Source organism: Eptatretus burgeri, chromosome 11 (genome assembly GCF_056783735.1).
Source record: "Eptatretus burgeri isolate ZD-2024b chromosome 11, Ebu_testis_v1, whole genome shotgun sequence".
In the NCBI taxonomy this organism is placed as follows: domain Eukaryota; kingdom Metazoa; phylum Chordata; class Myxini; order Myxiniformes; family Myxinidae; genus Eptatretus; species Eptatretus burgeri.
The window spans coordinates 13,621,779-13,642,039 of NC_140971.1; the positions used below are offsets into that span (position 1 = coordinate 13,621,779).

The 20,261-nt window shown below is 42.5% G+C and overlaps 1 long non-coding RNA gene across 1 annotated transcript; it reads right to left on the bottom strand.

Annotated features, from left to right (window-relative positions):
* Positions 1-3,326: 3,326 nt before the first annotated feature.
* On the bottom strand, positions 3,327-20,111 carry LOC147016536 (uncharacterized). Its single transcript, XR_015049086.1, has 3 exons — positions 19,844-20,111; positions 6,644-6,794; positions 3,327-4,599 (listed from the first exon to the last, which is right to left on the bottom strand). It is a non-coding gene; the product is annotated as an uncharacterized LOC147016536 (long non-coding RNA).
* Between the last annotated feature and the right edge of the window lie 150 nt (positions 20,112-20,261).

Below are 20,261 nucleotides of genomic sequence, written 5' to 3' on the forward strand. Positions count from 1 at the left end.
GACGGATAGACAGATGGAGCGCAATGACAATACCAGATATACTCGAATTTAAATTCCAGATAAGCTAAAAAAAACATAACAAAGTTATGTGCATAGATGTATTCGGAAATCATAAGATCTGCATTTGGTCTTTCCATCGTGAAATTCGAATAAATGACGTCATTTTTCCTGTCGGAACATCTCCAATCGCTCGTCATTTTATTTTAGCGATTGATTGGGATTTTTTAAGAGGGTTCCGCAAAATAATTTTGTCGGATTTCTTCAGCTCAGTGTCTGCGATACACTAGAAGGATTTTTTTAACATTCACATTTAAGATTGTGTTGTTTTCGGGTCAAATTTTTCATGTGGCATCTCAGTGGGACGTGACAGTCAATCCCTCAGACAGATTTGATTAGTCATACAGGAAAATACATCTTGTGTTTTTTTTACACTCATTATATTTTACGTGAAAACGTCACTTTTGACGTCATTTTCTGGGAAAATGTGATGTCAGAGAGAGAATAATGTCAATGATACTTTTGATGTGTCTTGATTCATAAAATCTAATGCAAAAAAAAAATCACTTCTTGCACTGTTGATTGATTCCAGAGTTTTTGTGAGAAATGTAATTTTCACCCTTTGATGACCTTGACCTTGACATTTTATTTAGGTCATTGTTGACCACAAATCACACTTTGGTTGACCCACACTACTATCCGACCAAGCTTGGTTAAATCGGTCCAGGCATCGCCAAGATATAAAAATACATTATCCATGATGGTGCGGAAAGACAGATACAGGAAGAGACAGATAGACAGCCAGACAGACCTGGTGATTCTAATACTTCGCTAACCCCCTCCAGAGGTGTGGGATTAATCGATTCTTCGCTTGAAGATCTGTCACCATATTATTAGCCCTCTGATAGAAAGGGCCCCCACGTGAGGTTTTGCAGAGGGCCACCCACATACTTACCAGAGGCTCTGCATGTATATGTGTGTGTGTGTATGTGTATATATATATATATATATATATATATATATATATATATATATATATATATATATATATATATATATATATATATATATATACAGTCAAAGCTCGTTACTATGCCACCTCGCTTCTATGCCACTCTCGCTATTATACCACTTTTGCTCGGTCCCGACAAAATTCAATACAAAATAAATTTACTATGCCACCCCCTACTCTCGCTACCATGCCACTACTGTGTGACTGTTAAAGGCACGAGTCGTGAAAAAGTCTGTATTACGCAGTGCTCGATTATCACACTCACGTCCAAAGGCGAAAGCGACGAACTACAGTCCAGCTGCGCACAACATAACCCAATACGTACGCGCATAGTCAGACTGTGTCAAAACACCCGATTCTTCTCCCTGTTGCCAGCCACAACAAGCCAATCACAACACGCACAACGAGACACAAAAAGCACGAGCACACACACAGACACGCAAGCACACGTACAACAGTGACATCATTTTTTTCAAATTCAGCCCATAATGTCAGCTCAGAAACGCAAGCGAACCGACTTTTACGCTGAAGGAGAAGAAGGAGATCATCGATGCCGCGAAGAAGGAGCCGAATCAGTCCAAGTTGGCCAGGGAGATTAGCAAGAAATGGGGCATCGAAGTTAAGAGAACCACCGTGAAGGGCATTCTCAGCAAGAAGGATGCAATCGAGGCTGCAATCAAAGCTGGATTTCCATCGAGCGCATGAAGTTGGCCTTGCAGGCTCACGACCCGAAGCTTGATGAGGGAGTGCTCATGTGGCTGAAGCAATCAAGAGGACAGAATGTGCCTGTCAGCGGCGATCTGATCAAGGAGAAGGCGATGAAACTGGCCGAGCTGATGCACATCCCAGACTTCATGGCGGCGACGGTTGGTTGGGCAATTTCAAGAAGCGCCACGGCATCACGTTCAAGACAGTGCAGGGCGAAGCTGGAGCGGTGGATTCGCAATCCCTTCTTGAGTGGCAACAACAGGTTCTCCGGCCCTTACTCGGGCAGTTCTCCGCAGACGACGTCTTCAACCTGGACGAGACTGGACTCTTCTGGCAGCTGCTTCCGAACAAGACCATGGCTTTCAGGGGAGAGCGGTGTACTGGAGGAAAGAAAAGCAAGCAAAGGATCACTCTTCTGGTTGGGGCAAACATGAGCGGCAGCGAGAAGTTCCCTCTTCTGGTGATTGGCAATTCCAAGAAACCCCGTGCCTTCAAGAACAAAGAGATCCCGGTCAAGTACAAGGCGAACTCGAAGGCGTGGATGACGGCGGAGCTTTTCGAGGAGATGTTGCGTGCGTGGGACGGACGACTCGGCCAGCAGGGAAGCAGAGTGCTGGTCTGTCTCGATAACTTCTCTGGCCACCCTCCCGAGCTCGAGCTGAACAACATCCAACTGGTCTTCTTCCCACCCAACCCGACAGCCAATTCACAACCAATGGATCAGGGAATCATAGAGAACCTCAAGCGCCACTACAAGAAGCTCCTGCTATGCCGCTGGCTTGAGGCCATAGACGAGGGAAAGGAGTTCAAGTTCACATTGCTCGACGCTCTACACGTCGCCCGGCGTGCTTGGGAGCAGGTCGGCAGAGTCGGCGATCAGGAACTGTTTCGCGAAGGCCAAGTTCATCGAAGAGGAGATCCAAACTGAGCCACAGGATGCGGAGCTGCCCGACATCTGGGAAGCTCTGCCTGCTGAGGAAAAGATGCACGAGAACGAGGAGATCGAGCTGTCTGACTTTCTCGAAGACGACGAGCGCCTCGCGACTGGCGGGTATTTCACACTGGAGGAGATTGCGGAGGAGATTCTGTGCAGTGAGGAGCCGGTGGAAAGCGAAGATGACGAGGTAACTGTCGAGGAGGAAATCGTTCCGTTCGAGGAAGCCCAGCGCGCTTGTAGCACCGTCCGGAAGTTTATGCAGCAGAGAAGCGGGAAGCCCGGTGTGATGCAAGTATGCGATCGGCTAGACAAAGAGATGCACGAGATCCGCCGAAAGAAGATGCGCCAGCCGATGATTCTTGAAAGCTTTGCGTGTCGTGAATTTCTCGCCATGCCATATGTTAGTGTGTGAACTCTGTTAGTGTGTGTATGTTCTCCGTTCGCTTAGCTTATACAACAGTCGTGCCTTTTACTTGCTGGAATAAATTTTGTCTAAAGATTAACTACAGATGGGTAACTTGAGAAAATAAGGCCGTTTTTACAAAATCTCGTTACTATGCCACTCTCGCTACTATGCCACTTTTGCTCGGTCCCGACGGGTGGCATAGTAACGAGCTTTGACTGTATATATATATGTATTTTTTTAAGAATAAGAAGGCACTTCCAACCAAAAGTAAAAACTAGATTGACTCCGTTAATTCGAGCAAAAAGGCAAGAGCAGACCCGATTTCAGGCAACGTTTCACCAGCTTCACCAGCAATAGATGTCTACTCTGCCTGAGGAAGCTGGCTGTGAAGCTGGTGAAACATCGCCTGAAACCAAATGCTTTCCGGTGACTGATATTAAAGATCGGAAACTTCCAGGTGATGTAGAAAGCTTAAATACTGCGTGTTAACGGACATTGAAGCCATTACACTGGGAAAAATCACAGAACCCTTGGAATGCATCCATAAATGAAAAAAAATGCAGGTGAGTGGCCTGAGACAATTGGGAAGAATGGTAATTTTGTGTGCCAATGAATATCGAAGCCTATACACTGGCAAAAAACACAGAACCATTGGAAAGCGTCCGTAAAGGAAAATATAAATAAATGAAAAAAACAAACGCAGGTGAGTGACCCAAGACAATGGGGAAGCATGGCTTGTTATTGCTTACAATGTGTAAGCATACCCTGCCAGTGTACATATATATATATATATATATATATATATATATATATATATATATATATATATATATATATATATATACATACATACATACATACATACATACATACAAACAAACATACACACACTGTATCGCACAACATAACATTCCCACACTCCCCTAGCCAGTTTCACCTGCTCTTTCTCCTACAGAACATGTGTGCAATGAAATGGAATGAAGATTGCGTGGTCTTTAAAACCAGCCATCGACATTGGCCCAATTGCGGCAGGCTTTGGTATAGACCTGGAATGACATCCCTGAAGCCTTCTTCAACCATCTTGTTTCCTCGATGAGGTGCCGTTGCCAAGCGTGTGCCACAATCAGCACAGACAGATGTCATTGTTGAAAAGGTGAACATCAGGACAGACCTTTGCACAGCCCAACTGTTTCACCATTCTGCACACGCTTGCTTCAGCAATATCTTGTTGGAGTGACCAATTCTCCAACAGTTATGCACCTGCCTGTCATAATGATATTGTTCTCCTTTTCAACCTTGACATCTGTCTGTGCTGATTGCGGCTGCCACTGCGAGGGAAGTCGTGCATATCGGCATGTTGAACTCCTGTTTATCCGCTTGGCCCATCGACCAACTGTGATGCGGTCGACAGCATCATCCCCATGCACCTTCTGTAGTCGCTTATGGATGTTTCCAATATGTCTTCTCACACACCAATACTTCAATCACAGCACGTTGCTTCTGACGGACAACCATGGGTGCAGCCATGTTTGACGACTGCTGCAGCAACACCAAATGTGAAAAGACAAGGTAATTATCATATTATGAGGTGGGAAGGCTGTATCTATATGTTGTACTAGTTATAATGCTGTAGAATAAATATAGTATTGTAAAAAAAATTATTGGGCATTACTTTTTGAGTGACCCACCTATATATATATACATGGAAGTGTTCGATACATTTAGGAGTTACAATAGATGGATGTTATGAGCATCACCAATTAACTCAAATCATCTACTAGTATTTTATACAATTATAACAACATTGACTGGTATTAATACAGCTTAGTTTGGGTGAGAAGAAAGCAAGCTTATCATTTAGCAATATATAATTCACATTGATCAGAACTTTCAAAAACTTGTGATCACAACTCAAACTACACTATACATGAGCAGCTAATATGAAGGGTTGTAGTGGATAATCCATCACATTTACCAATCAAATCTAATTGATGACTCATTGTCAGGTATTCATCATCATAAACATCCATAAAGCTAAAAGGCCACTTTTCGTGCAGATCTATCAGGATTAAATGTTAGCTGAAAACAAAATGGCTAAAACTCAGTGGAAGATCACGATAGAATTGTGTTTCTGCACAAAGAAGGAAAACATTGAGTGAAATAGCTCACATCATATGATTTTCAAAGTGTTTTAATATGAAGCACAATCAACAAGTATAGCAAAGCATCATCTGTAATTGATGAACCCAAGACTGGAACACCCAAAATAGCTGTCTAACAAGGATGAACAACACTTAAATATAATTTATTTATTTATTTATTTATTGTATACATTATCGAGGCTCATGGAAGAGTGAGAATAGCATGGAAGACAACAAAAGAGAAAGGGGGAAACACCAACGGCATTGTAGAACTGTGAGTGAGAGTTAGGTGAAAGAGAGGGGGAGAAGGACATGTGGGGGTGAACAAGTTATTGGAATATGAAACTACAATTTGGCTTTTATATTTGAGAAGAGTTGCCTATACTATGGAGTGGTGAGGTCACATGGAATAGTTACGTTTCAAGTTCTAAGTATTCCTCTCTTTCACTTCACTGGTCACGCCATGAATGCTTCTTGTCAAATGCCCATCTCACCTGTTGTTCGGAATTATTTTGAGAGGTGTCCACTTGCATGCGTGCTATAAATGATAGACCACATGGAATATTATTTGAGATGATGTTGGTTGGTTGGATTTGGGATATATAATAAGACTAAAAGATGGAATACGACGATGGAAATAAGATTAATAAAATCCATACCTGCAAGAATTTGTTTCATCTAGACTTTTAAAATCCATTTTTATCCATTACGAGCAGGGGTACCCGGCATTGCCCGGTGCGGTTCTAATCCTGTGGATATTTTGAAGGAATCAAATTTTGCTTTTTTCTAATTTTTTTTGTGGGGCCTAAAGGACTTCCCTACACCCACAAAGGAATGGGGTCAGGGATGATTTAATATTACCTTTTACAGAGCCACTAGGTCTTCGGCATTATATTTCAAGCGATAAAAAAAAAAAAAATCCAACTTTTCTTTTCGAAATTTTTGTTTTGCCTGAAGCACTCCCCGGCGCTTGCTGATGGACCTCTGAAAGTTTGACGGAGATCCGTTTGGCCAACTCTGAGAAAAATGATGACACACACATACGGCTCCCTTGTAGTAAAGATGAACTATCACCCTCATGCTTTGCAAGCCTGGCAAAGTGTAAGTGCGTGACCTATCTATAAGATGGATGTTAAAAAATGGGTGTCCCGTATGCCAGCATTAGTTGGTGGACATCAAGGATAGGTGAGTTATCAGTTCTTGGAAGCTCCTTGACACTAAGTTACATTGCTTGCTACCTGAGCCCTCTGCATTGGAAGCAAATTAACCAGGTAGTTCACATGTTGTATGTTGACGACCTTCATCGGATATGAAGGGCAACCTAGATTTCCCCATTGCACCAGCAAGAAAAAAGAAAAAAAGGCAATCTTCTCTCGCAAGATACCATGGGATCTCTGACATGCACATACATGGTTAGGGAAGAGAAGAATGAAAATTCTAACCTTTGCTCGTCATGGATTGAAAACCTGGCTGGGGGTGTAAAGGAGTGAGGATGTACTCATTTGACGATGTAGCTGCTCAAAGATTTTGAAACAGCTCTCTGGGGATGCTTGTTCAAAGGCTGCCAGTTTCCACATACTGGTAATTGGCATCCTGGTGTGATTAAAAACGAATAAAAGTCAGGATCACAACTCAGCCAGGATACAGCAGCAAAATGTCAAAACGGATTTACAGAATCTGTGCGTGTAATACTTTTTCCCCCGCACCCTAGATGCATGCATTATTTAGAGATCCACATAATGAAGGCAAAAGCACAAACAACTGTCAGCGCAAAAAGCCTTCATCATGTACGTGCAGTGAAAGCGAGACTTTAAAAAATAATCATTGTCTGGACAAAAAGTTCCGCAATGAGAAATCCAATGGTATATATTTGGAATGCCCTTGTGCAGTGTCCCTTAGGACCTCAGCAATCATATGAGAATAATTTTTATAATCATCTGGATGAAAAGAATTATTAACCCTTTGAACCCTGAGCTCCTTGGACTTGCAGCTCCCCTGCACGCTGAGCTCCCTGGAGAAGAATCTGGCCGCTTGGGTATATGGAGGTTTGAATAGCGGCTGGTAAAACGGCCGCTAGGGTTCAAAGGGTAAACAAAGCAAGTCAATTCAAAAGAAACAACAACACTGCGTTACGAGTTCTCGATGGAAATTAAAATGACAAAGCACCTTTACTGAACAAGTACACTTCATCTTAGCATGACATGATTGAAGTACTACGTGAATACAGCTTCCGTCCACAGAACCAATTTCTCCGAGACACTCGTCACATTATGATGGCACAATGAGACTGACAACAAGGAGCTGGGAAAGCTGCAGAACAGTTAACATAAATCCACGTGATCATTAGGTTCAACCGTTCACCATGGACATGAACAGGAGAGAGAACAGAGCCAGCATGGGCACATAATGTAATTAATTAATGTAGCTACTGCACACACATTTACCATTAGGATTCCCCATTCTTCATTCAGAGCCGTATCTTGTTGAAGTTCATTTTAACCGCTAGTTTGATCGAGTGGGTACACAGTCAAGCGAATCTTCACTCCAATAAAGCACAAAGAGAATAACACTCCCAGGATTCAAAAAAAATATTAATCATAAAATGAAATTAGCATTATTCTCAATCCATGTGCAGATATATCTGCACGTAAGACAAAAAAGACAAATAATGACGTTGGGAGCCCTTTTCACGTACCCATTAATTATCTTGCCAAGATCAAACTGACAATCGATGAGGTTTTGAATTAGAACGATTCGGCTGAGCGGGTGTTCAGGAGGGGGTGAGACACGGCTAACGGTTTCTCTGATGAGCCATAGTGATGATATCAATCCTGGCTATGACATGCGGGGCATCCACCTGCTGTGTTTTTCGAGTCGCAACATGTTGAAAACGCCTCTTGTGATGCCTAAAATTGGCAGGGTCTTTGATTTGGAATCAGCAGTACATAGCTCTGGCTCTGCATGATCAAAATCATTCTCTGGTCCTACATGGGCAGCCTCTGGGCACGTGACATTTGGTGTCAAGTGGTGTCTGCAGTTCATGTTTGTAACTTCGAACGGTAGATTTTGTAAGGGTGCTCCATTGCACCATCTAGTGACAAATTTTTGGATTTTATTTGGATGGAAATACAGTCCGCTGCTATATTTGGTCCAGGAGTATAACAAAAAGACGGTGAGCATTATTTAAGTGACGATGAGGAGGATGAGGTCAGTTTTGTCCAAATGATGGGTATTTTACTCCAAAGGACTTCTGCTTCTGATTTCCTGGTTGTGGTTGCTTCTCGTGGTCATCCAAGTGATCTGCTTCTGAAAAGCTAAGTCATCATTCCAGATTCATCTGTGCTGAGGTCAATTTTATGTTCTCTATTTGTGTCAATTGTTCTTTGTATTGAGTGCTCTCTCTTGTGTATTTTTTATGCTCATTTAATTTATTTTGATCGTGTGTCTCAGGCTAATGTAGTTTTGGCTCTACTCATTTATTTTGTCTGCTTTTTTTTTTTTTTACCTCTGCCACCAAAGGTGGATGGAGGTTATGTTTTCACCTCTGTCTGTTTGTCTGTGAGTAGGATATCTCTAAAGGTTATGGACAGATTTGGACGAATATTGGTGGACAGGTTGGGTGTGGGACAAGGACAATTAATTCGATTTTGGTGAGATCTGTATCTGCACATTACAATTAAAATTTTTTTTTTTTTAAGTGGTTCTTCACCATTGAGATATAGGGCAAAAAACAATATATCGCAAGATATTTCAAAAAGTTATGGAGGGATTATAACAAAACTTGTGGATGAGTTGGGAAGGTAACAAGAACAAGCCAATTTGATTTTGGTTCAGGTCTGGATCCAGATCCAGCCTATCAGTGGGATATAAAATGTAAACTGTTCAGCCTGGTGGAGGTATGTGCTCTACCGAGTACCGTTATAGTTTCCAAATGTTTCCAAAACCCACTCACCTTGTCTCCATACCCTCTGTCGCATTATTCACCATCTTCACTTTAATTCCTTCACGATACCTTCCGTTTAATTTAAATGAAAAACAAACTACAATTTTTTTTCCTCTTTTCCATTATTATTTCCTCTTCTCCCTTCTCTCCATCAATTTAAACAATTCAAAATGGCAGTTCAAAAAATGTCCAATCTTCCCACATACTTTCTCCCAAACACCTTTCTCCCAGTCCACTTTCCATTCTCCCTGTCTCTCCATCCCTGGATGACAAGTAAACCCGTGCCTCATCCATCATTGGGGTCATATCGTGCCGTCTTTCTTCATGCCTTTAATCATCATTGCTATCTCAATCCTGATGCCTGTCTTTGTCTCTCTGCCCTTGGAATCGTTAAATCCAACTATTTTTGCATTGGGCATGGGACTACGGTGACAAACTCCTTCACATTAGTAGACCCCCAACCCCCACACTCCATGTCATCCTCACACCTGTGATCCCCAAAACCCACTACCAGGCTCCCCCACCCCACCCCTGCTAGGTATCTCCAGATTGCATGTCCATCCATGACATCAAAGTAATGCACACATTATCTCAACTACCGATTCATAAAATAAAGACAGTATAATTTAGAAAGAATCAGACATGCATTTGAAAATTGCTCTTTGTATGCATTTATTGTATTAGCAATAAAGTTATTACTAATAATAATAAATAATCGTGGTTAATAATAAAGTTATTACTAATACAATAAATGCATACAAAGGGCAATTTTCAAATGCATGTCTGATTCTTTCTAAATTATACTGTCTTTTATTTTATGAATCAGAAGTTGAGCTAATGTGTGCATTACTTTGATGTCATTGGATTCTAAACAAAACTTGCACAATATTATCAGTGCCTGAATAACTTCAGTAATATGTGATGTATCGGTCATTTGAAGGGATCAACTTTGAAGCTTCCAAGTGGAAATTAACAGTTATTTTGACTAATGGCCTGGCCACACTGACATTGCATTGCGTTGCGCTGCGTTTTTTGTAAGGTGTTTTGTACTGTGTGCTATAAATAGATTTAACGCACTGGTGTTGTTTAGTTTTATTGATGGGGTTGGTAGAACATGAAGGATTGCTATAAAACTAATGAGATTTGGTACAGTTATAGTACATGAAAGGAGCTTTCATTTGATACTAAGCACGTATATTTTGAAGTTAGGCCACATGTGATTTTTTTTTTGACCTGAAAATCATGAAATTTCATATTTTTTCCCTTTTTGAAAGGGCCTAAAATAAAAAATAAATGCAGTAGACACCTGGTAGTTCATATTTTGGGAGACATTTTCGTATATTTTTCACACAAAAAATTACATGGGTGACACAATATATGAAAGGTACTTTAACATGGGTCAAAGTTGCCCGTTTCAGTCGTGCTATTTTGATTTTTACCATTTTTGAGGGTGGCTGCAGGCCTCATTTTTTCTGCAATGTATCCGTCTTTATTTTTTCTTTAAAATACCATAAAAGTTGCATTAGGAAAAAAATTTTCATTGCTTTATCTCAAACAGATGCCAAGAAATGGGTTGCTGAAATTGAAGGATAATTAGGGGGTCGTTTTTCTTCGACCAACCTTGACACGCTCTAGGGGTCATATCTCAAAAACTCCTTGGAATACAGAACTAATATTTGACATTTTTTCTGTTCAATATTTGTCCAACCCACACAAAAAAAATCATGAAAATCTGAGATGGTCGACCTGGAGGCATTTGTTGATTTGACACGGAATGACCCTTGTGTGTCAGCTTAAAGTTAAATATATTCATTTGGTGAGGGCGAGTCGGTCAAACACTCACAAGGACACAAATTTGACAACACAGCACAACAAGGTAAGGTTTAACATGAAAAATTGGACGAAAAGACAAACAGGAACACAGGCTGGACCAAAATATAATAAAAAGGCACAATGGATCTGGTCTGGAAAACAGCTTTGATGAACTGAAAGGAGGAACTGCTGATCCAGACGTTCATGTGCAACAGATCCAGAAACGGAAGTGTATTCCTCTATCCCCACTGCTTGTTGGTGCGTATCCAATTCTCGTTTAAATCCATCCACTGTCTCAGCTGGCACCACCTTTCCAGGGAGACCATTCTATGCTGACAGAGACTCAAATTACATTTGTAACCAGTATCGTCCGTGAGCGTCAGCTGCGGCTGTATGGACATGTGGCTCGATTTCCTGACGCTAATCCTGCTCAATAGATTCTCTCAGCGAGGGAGCCTCGCAAGTGGAAGAGGCCAATAGGCCGACCATGTGCCTCGTGGCTGCAGCAGGTTGATCAGCATCTCAAGGAGATGGGGATGGGCCAGGCATCGGCCTGGAGGATGACCAGACGGAGGTCCCTGGAGTACCAACGGAAGTGGACGCAGTGACGCGCTGCTCCCGCGCATACTCCCATACCTAACCTGACCATTCTATGCATAAACCACTCTCTGATTGAAAGACACATGCCTCCACATTGTCCTAATTCTCCTCTTCTTTACTCTCAAGTTGTGGCCCCTGTTTCTGTCACTCTCCATTCTGCTGAAAAACTATTCTGCACTTGATTCTGTCGACACCCTTCATTATCATCACCATCTCTATCAGATCCCCTCATTATCACCTCCTTTGACTTGTATAAAGTACAATATCCTTTAGCCATTCTTCATAGCTTCGTCTAGCTATGCCCGTTGCTCCACGCTGCATCCTCTCTTTGGTGGCTATATCTGTTTCCTCTGATGTGGTAACCAAAACCACACAGAGCATTCTACATGAGGCTTCACTAATTTCCTATTCAATGTTAACACTACCCCCTTTTGATTTGAAATTTATACCTCTCTGAATACAACCTTACACTGCATTAGCTTTAACTACGGCTGCCTGGTACTGTACTCTGCTTACTCCTCTCCACCAATCCCCGACACATCTACTACCACCCCATGAATTCCCTCTTCTCATCTATTACAACCCATCCACCCCCCAACACCCCAGCATCTATTACCACCCCAAGATCCTTCCCCTGGATCACACACTCCAAGACTGCTCCTGGCGTAATATAGTTGCCAACGATGAGAGAAGAAAAAGTGGTAGGATGGAAAAAGTGGTAGGTTGTGGTGCAAGTGAGTGAACTGGCCAAGGGTGGGAGATTCTGGGAGGGAGTGGAGGGTCTGTGAGGGGTAGGGGTGTCTGTGAGGGTCTGGGAGAGAGGTGTTCCCTCTTCCCAGGTAGGGAAGTTTTGTAATTATAATCTTAAATTTGTACATTCTAAGACATTCCTTCATGCAAAATTAGAGCAAAATAACCGTGTTTTCCTTATGAATTTACATCTGAAAGAAACCTTGTCACAACATGAAAAAATCTATCAAAAACTTTAATGAGACATACATATTCTTTTGTAAAAGCGGTATTTCATTATTTTTGGGTAATAAAAGCCAGAGGCTGTTCAAATACTGTCTATAAAAAGCGGTAGACTACCACCTAAAGCGGTACATTTGGCAACTTTGGCATAATATACCGTAGTTCCTAATTTAATTTTTCCTACACATCCCCTGAAAATAACATTCCTTTTGCAAACCTGCATCTGCCAATCATTTGTCCAATCTTTGAAAATATCTAGTTTCCCAAATCAGATCACCCCATCTCTGCTGTCTACCTGACCTGCAACGTGCTTGGTGTCATCTGCGAGTATGGAAAGCCTACTTTTAATGCCACTGTTCCCATCATTGATGTAAATTATGAACAACAACGGTTCTAGAACTGATCACTGAGGTACCCCACTACCTACGTCTCCCCACCAGTTATCCTCTCATTCACAGCCACTCTTATGCTTCCTTCGAGTCAGCCAGTTTCAAATGTAGTTACCTACTCCCCAACCACTCAACAAGCCCTTACCTTAGCTGACAGTTTTCTTTCCACGTGGTACCTTATCAAATGTCTTCTGAAAGATTCGACATACAACATCCACTGAACTTCCCTCGTCCACCCAGTCTTTTAATGCTTCACAGAACTCCAATAAATTTGTAAAACTTGACCTCACTTTAGTAAATCCTTTAATTTGTTTGTATGTCTTTAAATGGTTTCTTACCTGGTCCCTAATTAATGTCTCCAACACCTTCCCACAACTTACTTCAAACGGACAGGTCTATAATTCCCAATTTTTCTCAGGATCCTTTCTTAAATAACGGTGTTGCACTTGCTATTTCCGAACCTCTGGTACTTATCCCGATTACTTTGAGTGGTTAAAGATATTGGCTAACTCACTTATCTGCTCTCCCACCCACCTCAATACTCTTGGATGCATATTATGTGGCACTGGAGCTTTATATTGTCTTTGTTCTGTGCTCTGTTTGGAGCACAGGCATCATCCCACCTGACTGGAAGAGGGGCCTTGCTGTCCCTCTCTGGATCGGGAAGGGTGATTGCCAGGACTGCAACAACTACCAAGGGGTGACGCTGCTGTCAGTGCTGGGCAAGGTCTTTGCTCGGATAGTTCTTGATAGGGTTCGCCACCATCTGCTTGAGCACCAGCGCCCAGAAAAACCTTGTGGTTACAGCACGTTGATCGGCATCTGAAGAAGATGGGGGATGGGCCAGGCATCTGCCTGGGGGATGGCCAGACAGAAGCCCCTGGAGTACCGTTCGAAGTGGATGTAGCGACGCGCTGCTCTGGCACATGCTCCCATACCTGACCTGTTTTCCTTGCTGCTTCTTATCTTCCTCCACTCTTTCCTGGAAGACCTCTTTCAGCTCTTCCTCACCTCTGGGATAAATACTCTGCAGTCCGGATGTCAAACACCATTTTTCAAGATGACCTCGCATTAGGGTCCGCACAATGTTTTTCTGCATTTTTGTGATCACCAGACCTTCTGAATGAATATTCCGATTGATGCCACTCTGGCACCCTTGAGCATTTTTGTAGAAACACATTAATGTGCAAATTAGCGGTGGCCATTGTCGAAATTACTATTTTTCTTAATATCTCCAAAAGTAAGCATCCAAATAGCCTGGTTGAGGTGTCCACACCCATGTTTTTAGGGTCACTGGTCATGATAAACCCATTTAAAATTTAATAATATTTAAATTTAGCTCATTAATATGCAAATTAGCAGTCACCATTATCAAAATAACAATTTTTCTTAATATCTCCAGAAGTAAGCATCCAAATAGCCTGGTTGAGGTGTCCACACCCATGTTTTTAGGGTCACTGGTCATGATAAACCCATTTAAAATTTAATAATATTTAAATTTAGCTCATTAATATGCAAATTAGCAGTCACCATTATCAAAATAACAATTTTTCTTAATATCTCCAGAAGTAAGCATCCAAATAGCCTGGTTGAGGTGTCCACACCCATGTTTTTAGGGTCACTGGTCATGATAAACCCATTTAAAATATAATAATATTTAAATTTAGCTCATTAATATGCAAATTAGCAGTCACCATTATCAAAATAACAATTTTTCTTCATATCTCCAGAAGTAAGCATCCAAATAGCCTGGTTGAGGTGTCCAAACCCATGTTTTTAGGGTCACTGGTCATGATAAACCCACTTACAATTTGATAGCATTGAAATTTAGCTCATTAATATGCAAATTAGCATAACCCTACCACCTGAATTTGTCCGCACCGATCGGCGTTTTTGCAGTGCAGTTATACAACAACAACAAAACTGTTTGAAAATAACTTGCGCAGAGCCGTTTATCCCCAGTACAGTTGTGAGAAATGGCTGACCTCAGAAGTTCAACAGCATGAACTGTTTCTGATCAAGTAAGTTGAGGCTTGTAATGTAATGAAGGAAACATGGAGAACTGAGTTTTAAGGAAGAGTAATGTCTTCTGATACAGTCGAATGAACGATATTATTTGCAAGCAAGTTTTTTTATATTATTATTCAACATGATCTGTCTGAAAGCAACTGTGTATTTTATTGATTTTTAAAAGTACACAAGGTGGAGCCTGTTTCGTGAGAATTTTTTAAAATACGAACAAAGAAATTAAATGTTTACTGAAGTTTATAATTACCTCCATTGTTACAGGTTGAGGCTCCATCACCATGGGAGACTGTTTCTTCAGTCCCTGCGATGCAACTAAAGCTGGAAAACCTCTGGTAACAGTTGGTCCAGACAGAGTGCGAAGTATCATCTGGTCCAGCAAAGCAAGACAAGATGGTATACATGAAGAGCTTGAACAGAGATTACAGGCAGACGAATCTATCGAGCTAAAATGCCATAGAGACTGTGTGTCAACGTACACATCACGCTCACACATAGAAAGACACTTGAAACGAATGAGTAATGTCTTTGGAAAATGCTTCAACAAGCAAAAGAAGCCGCCGTTCAAAGACGACAGTATTTGACTTTAAAGAGCATTGCATGTTTTTGCGGAGAAAAGTGCATCATGGACTTTGATAAGAAGAATCCTAATCGTTGGCAGTGAGTTCTCCTGTGTATGACTGCAGATCGTGTTGATCGGACAACTTTCAAACAAACTATTCTGGATGTTGTCAATTCCCACCAGGATGAAGAAGGACGCCCGATCTTTATGCTGCTGATGCGAGATATCACGATGACTGCAGAAAGTCCTTCATGGCACCCCGTTCTGTTGCAGCAGCAGCACACAGTGGCAGAGAAACTCAAGACATTGAGTCAGCTGTCAGTTCTACCATCCTATCGATGAAAAACGACATGTTGCACATCTGGAATTCAGTAGAACTCTACAACATGTACAAGGATCATGGAGGAAAGTTATACTCTCGACGAACCCTGTTATCCAAATTGTTGGATATACTTGGCTCTGAGCTCCTGGTTCTGTCTGGTGAAGGTGTCACTAGTTTAATCCTGTTTCGCAGCAGAGCATCTACTGCGATCAACTTAGTAGCATCAGATGAAGATGACGCCATTGATGTTTCCATAGAACGAATTGCCAAGAAGGTTGCACAGGAATCTAAGCAGTTGTCATCCGACCCCAGCTCCTATCTGACGAGAATTAATATAGATATTGCTAATGAAGCAGTGAGTTCAATCCTTCAATTGCTCTTCTCCAAAATATCAGCTAAACTGGACTGCACACTTCCAGGAGCTCTGATAGGAAAGATCATAATGAATATGATCACCAATCGACCAACTACACTCCAAATAGCACTGGGAGTTCTAGTCAGTCGTAAAAGCCTCATCGAGCAGTTGTACAACTATCGTGTGACCTGTTCCGATGATGAGTTTCAGCGTTTCAAGGGATCAGCAGCAAAGGCTGCAACTGTTTCACTCCGGGATTAGGGGAACCGCCAATGCTGAATGTGGCCTCGTTCAGGTTGTTGCTGACGACTTCGACACAAATATCTCATCCCAGAATGGGCTCATTTCAACACCTTCTCTTGCAGTACGACTTACCATAAAAGATCAGGAGATATCTTCCACATCTGAAGATGAAGCCATCATCAGACGATTGACCCGTGATGAAATGAAGACACCTGTGACAGAAGACATTTCAGTTCAAAGGTACAAGGGACATGAGAAACCAGCAATGCCAGTTGAAGAAGCCACACGTGTGGTGTTACCTCTCCGCTATTGGCTCATCAAGCTATACAACTTAGGAGAGTTCAAGATATGGATTTCTCTTTTCTGAAGCAAATCACTTCTGATCAGAACACACCAAAGTTTGGTGGCTTTAATACGAAGCTCTGCAGAGAGCAAGGATGATCCATCCAACCTGCAGTGAGGGCCATTTATCCACCACTCATAGATATGGATCCAGCTGATCCGGACACGATGTTTACAGCAATGGAGGGAAAACGCTTGACTGCAGAGGGTGGACAAACCGTAACCATCTTCACAAACGACCAACAGCTGTATCGAGTGGCCGTTAATGTTAAATGGGTTTATCCTGAGCGATTTACCCAATCTGTTAACCCTAACCCTAACAGCTTGGGAATGTAGATGCATCTATTGAGGATGTCATCGCCGAAGCCACTGTGTTCATGGCTGTTTGCTATGGTAGCAAGGAGAGAAGCAACATGTCTGATGTTCGCAAAGAGGTATGGTCTATGAAGATGGCGAAACCAAATGCCATCAAGGCACCAGACCCAAAGGCTCTGCCACCAACTACAGAGTCCTTTGAACAAAACGTGTGATCCAATCATATCCAGACAGCAATATGGAAGTCAGCTGCTGAGCTGCAGCCACCACCTCTGGATCCCACTCAGTACGGATGGAAACGTGATGAGGCATCAAGATCATTACTTCCAATTATGCTGCCGCCCAACGTCGCTCTTACACCACCAGAGATCTTGGAGCTAATACGATGTGGATGTTCCTCCGACAAGCAATGCTACACAGCTCAATGCCGCTGCACAGCAGCCAAGTTACCATGCACAGTTTTCTGTACATGCCATGGAGATACTGGCTGGAGGAATGAGCGCACCAAGACAGCTGCTGCATTTGCCCTTGATGATGACTCTGACACTGAATGAGACACCAAGCACTGAAGTAGCCTTCATAAGGTTTACAAACCTGTTATATACATGAACATTTGATTTACACAGGAATGTCTTCTTTTGTTCATGTTGTTCGCTGCTTTCATTGCATACTGTCGAATTGTTGAATCTGAATGAATAATAAAGTGATCTATATTCACAAAGACTGAAGTGTTTTTTTTCTATCTATATGTCTATTTATCTACATTTTCAAAAATGGTGACTGCTAATTTGCATATTAATGAGCTAAATTTAAATGTTATGAAATTGTAAGTGGGTTTATCATGACCATTGACCCTAAAAGCATGGGTATGGACAACTTAACCAGGCTGTTTGGATGCTTACTTCTGGAGATATTGTTATGAATTTGGAAGACTTGTGCACACAGACAGACAGCAGTCCCAAAGCTTAGTTATTTCGATAAGTATGTGTTTAGAGTTAGGGCCCCCTACCTGTGTCTAATGGGAATTACGTGTGTGCGCTGCGAATTACTTTTTTAATCAGGGTTTTTGCAATACAAATCGAGCCTCCAACCAACCAAAACCATCACTCCTTCACTTCGCACATCGCACCATTACACACGCGTGTCCAGCCACGTACGTGGGTGGAGATTTCCATCGCCTCAGATCGAGACTCTGCCCAGAAAGGCAGGGGCGTGCTCCTTGTCCAATCATGCACAGAGGGCGACTTTCCCATGACACACCGGCCAATGAGGATTGGGATGGCCACAGAGGGCGACTTTCCCACGACACCCCGGCCAATGAGGGTGGAGACCGCCTTTGATGGCGATTTTCTCACCCTGGACATGAAAGATATAACAGGAACGCCAGGCTGGGGAGGTTGGTCATCTTGGGGATCACGGGTGTTGGTGCTGGCTTGGTCGTCTGGTCCTGGGCCACCGTCGTCTCTGATCTTCTCCTTGGTCTTGGTTGATTGGTGCGTGGCTGGTTGGAGAGCGCGGTACCTGGTGCTTGGAGCGGCATCGTGTTGTGGGTTCGAGTCCTGCCAAGCCGAATCGTCAAGGGCCGCACAAGGCGGGAAGGTCCAAGCTAGCTAGCATCCTTACCTCCAGCTCACCTTCCCTCTGAGCTGGGGGTATCAATAAAGGCTGCGGCCATCATTTCTTTTGGGAGGTGTGTGTCTGTGTGTGGGCCCATCTTCAAGTAGAATTGTGTAAGTGCTTTCTTTTGCTCATTGTACATTACATTTCTTATTCGGTTAACTCTGCATTTTGTGTGTTCCCCCTCCCTGATTATTGTTATAAATGAATATCCCTTTTGTTGAATGTACCAGCTCGTTTCTGTGTTTCTTTCATTGGCTTAGCACACTGTGTATTGAGAGATAGCGAGGGTAAATTGTTCATTTGGTCCGGCACGGCTCTGGTAACTCTGCTCGGTTACGCCGGATCTGAGCTGTTACCTGCGACTCGGATCGGACCGAGTCGGCCGAGGGTGTGGTTCCCCGGTAGTTAGACTGCGTGGGTGTTTTGGTATATTGAAATTGGTAATTGACCCTACCCCACGTGGTCGACCTATTGGCGATCTTCGGTCCGATAAGGGGCCCGTGACCTTTCGGATTTATCTGAAAGGTACGACCGAAATTCCGGGTGTTCGGTGGAGCCGACTCTACTGCTCCCCCTCGCGGTCGTGCTCGCCACTGACACCCGGGCCCACAACAATATTAAGAAAAATTGTTATTTTGATAATGGCGACCGCTAATTTGCATATTAATGAGCGAAATTTAAACGTTATTAAATTTTAAGTGGGTTTATCATGACCAGTGACCCTAAAAACGGGTTTGGACACCTCAACCAGGCTATTTGGATGCTTACTTCTGGAGATATTAAGAAAAAATGTAATTTTGACAATGGCCACCGCTAATTTGCATATTAATGGATTTCCACAAAAATGCTCAAGGGTGCCAGAGTGGCATCAATTGGAATATTCATTCAGGTGGTCTGGTGATTACAAAAACGCAGAGAAACATTGTGAGGACCCCGATGTACGCTTTTCTGGCCAACACTCGGACGAGGAGGTAATCGGCTTCCATCGCTTGAGAACCCAGCCATTCCTTATCAACCGCATCGTTTCCAACTTCACCACTTTCAGTGTCAGCCTGTTGTTTTGTATAGTTTAACAGTCTCCTGCTGTTACATCGAAATAATGCCTCGTCGTAGTAATAATAAAAATAAAATAATCGATTTACATCTTGTGACGAGGTTTGTGTCGGTCTTCGGGAGGTTGCCCTCGATGCTGCGTGCCACACCACACCGCCGATCCACGAACCTCCCCCACTTACTACTATATTCTTCTTCTTCTTCTTCTTCTTCTTTTTCTTATTCTTCTTCTTCCTCATCTTCTTCTCCTGCCTCTTCTTCTTCTATTCGGCTTCTTCTTCCTCTTCTTCTCTTCTTATTCTGCCTCTTCTTCTTCTTCTTCTTCTCTGCCTCTTCTTCTTCTGCCCCTTCTCTTCTTCCTCTTCTATTCGTCTTCTTCTTCCTCTTCTATTCGTCTTCTTCTGCCTCTTCTTCTTCTTCTTCTATTCGTCTTATTCTGCCTCTTCTTCTGCTTCCTCTTCTTCTGCTTCCTCTTCTTCTCTTCTTCTCTGCCTCTTCTTCTTCTTC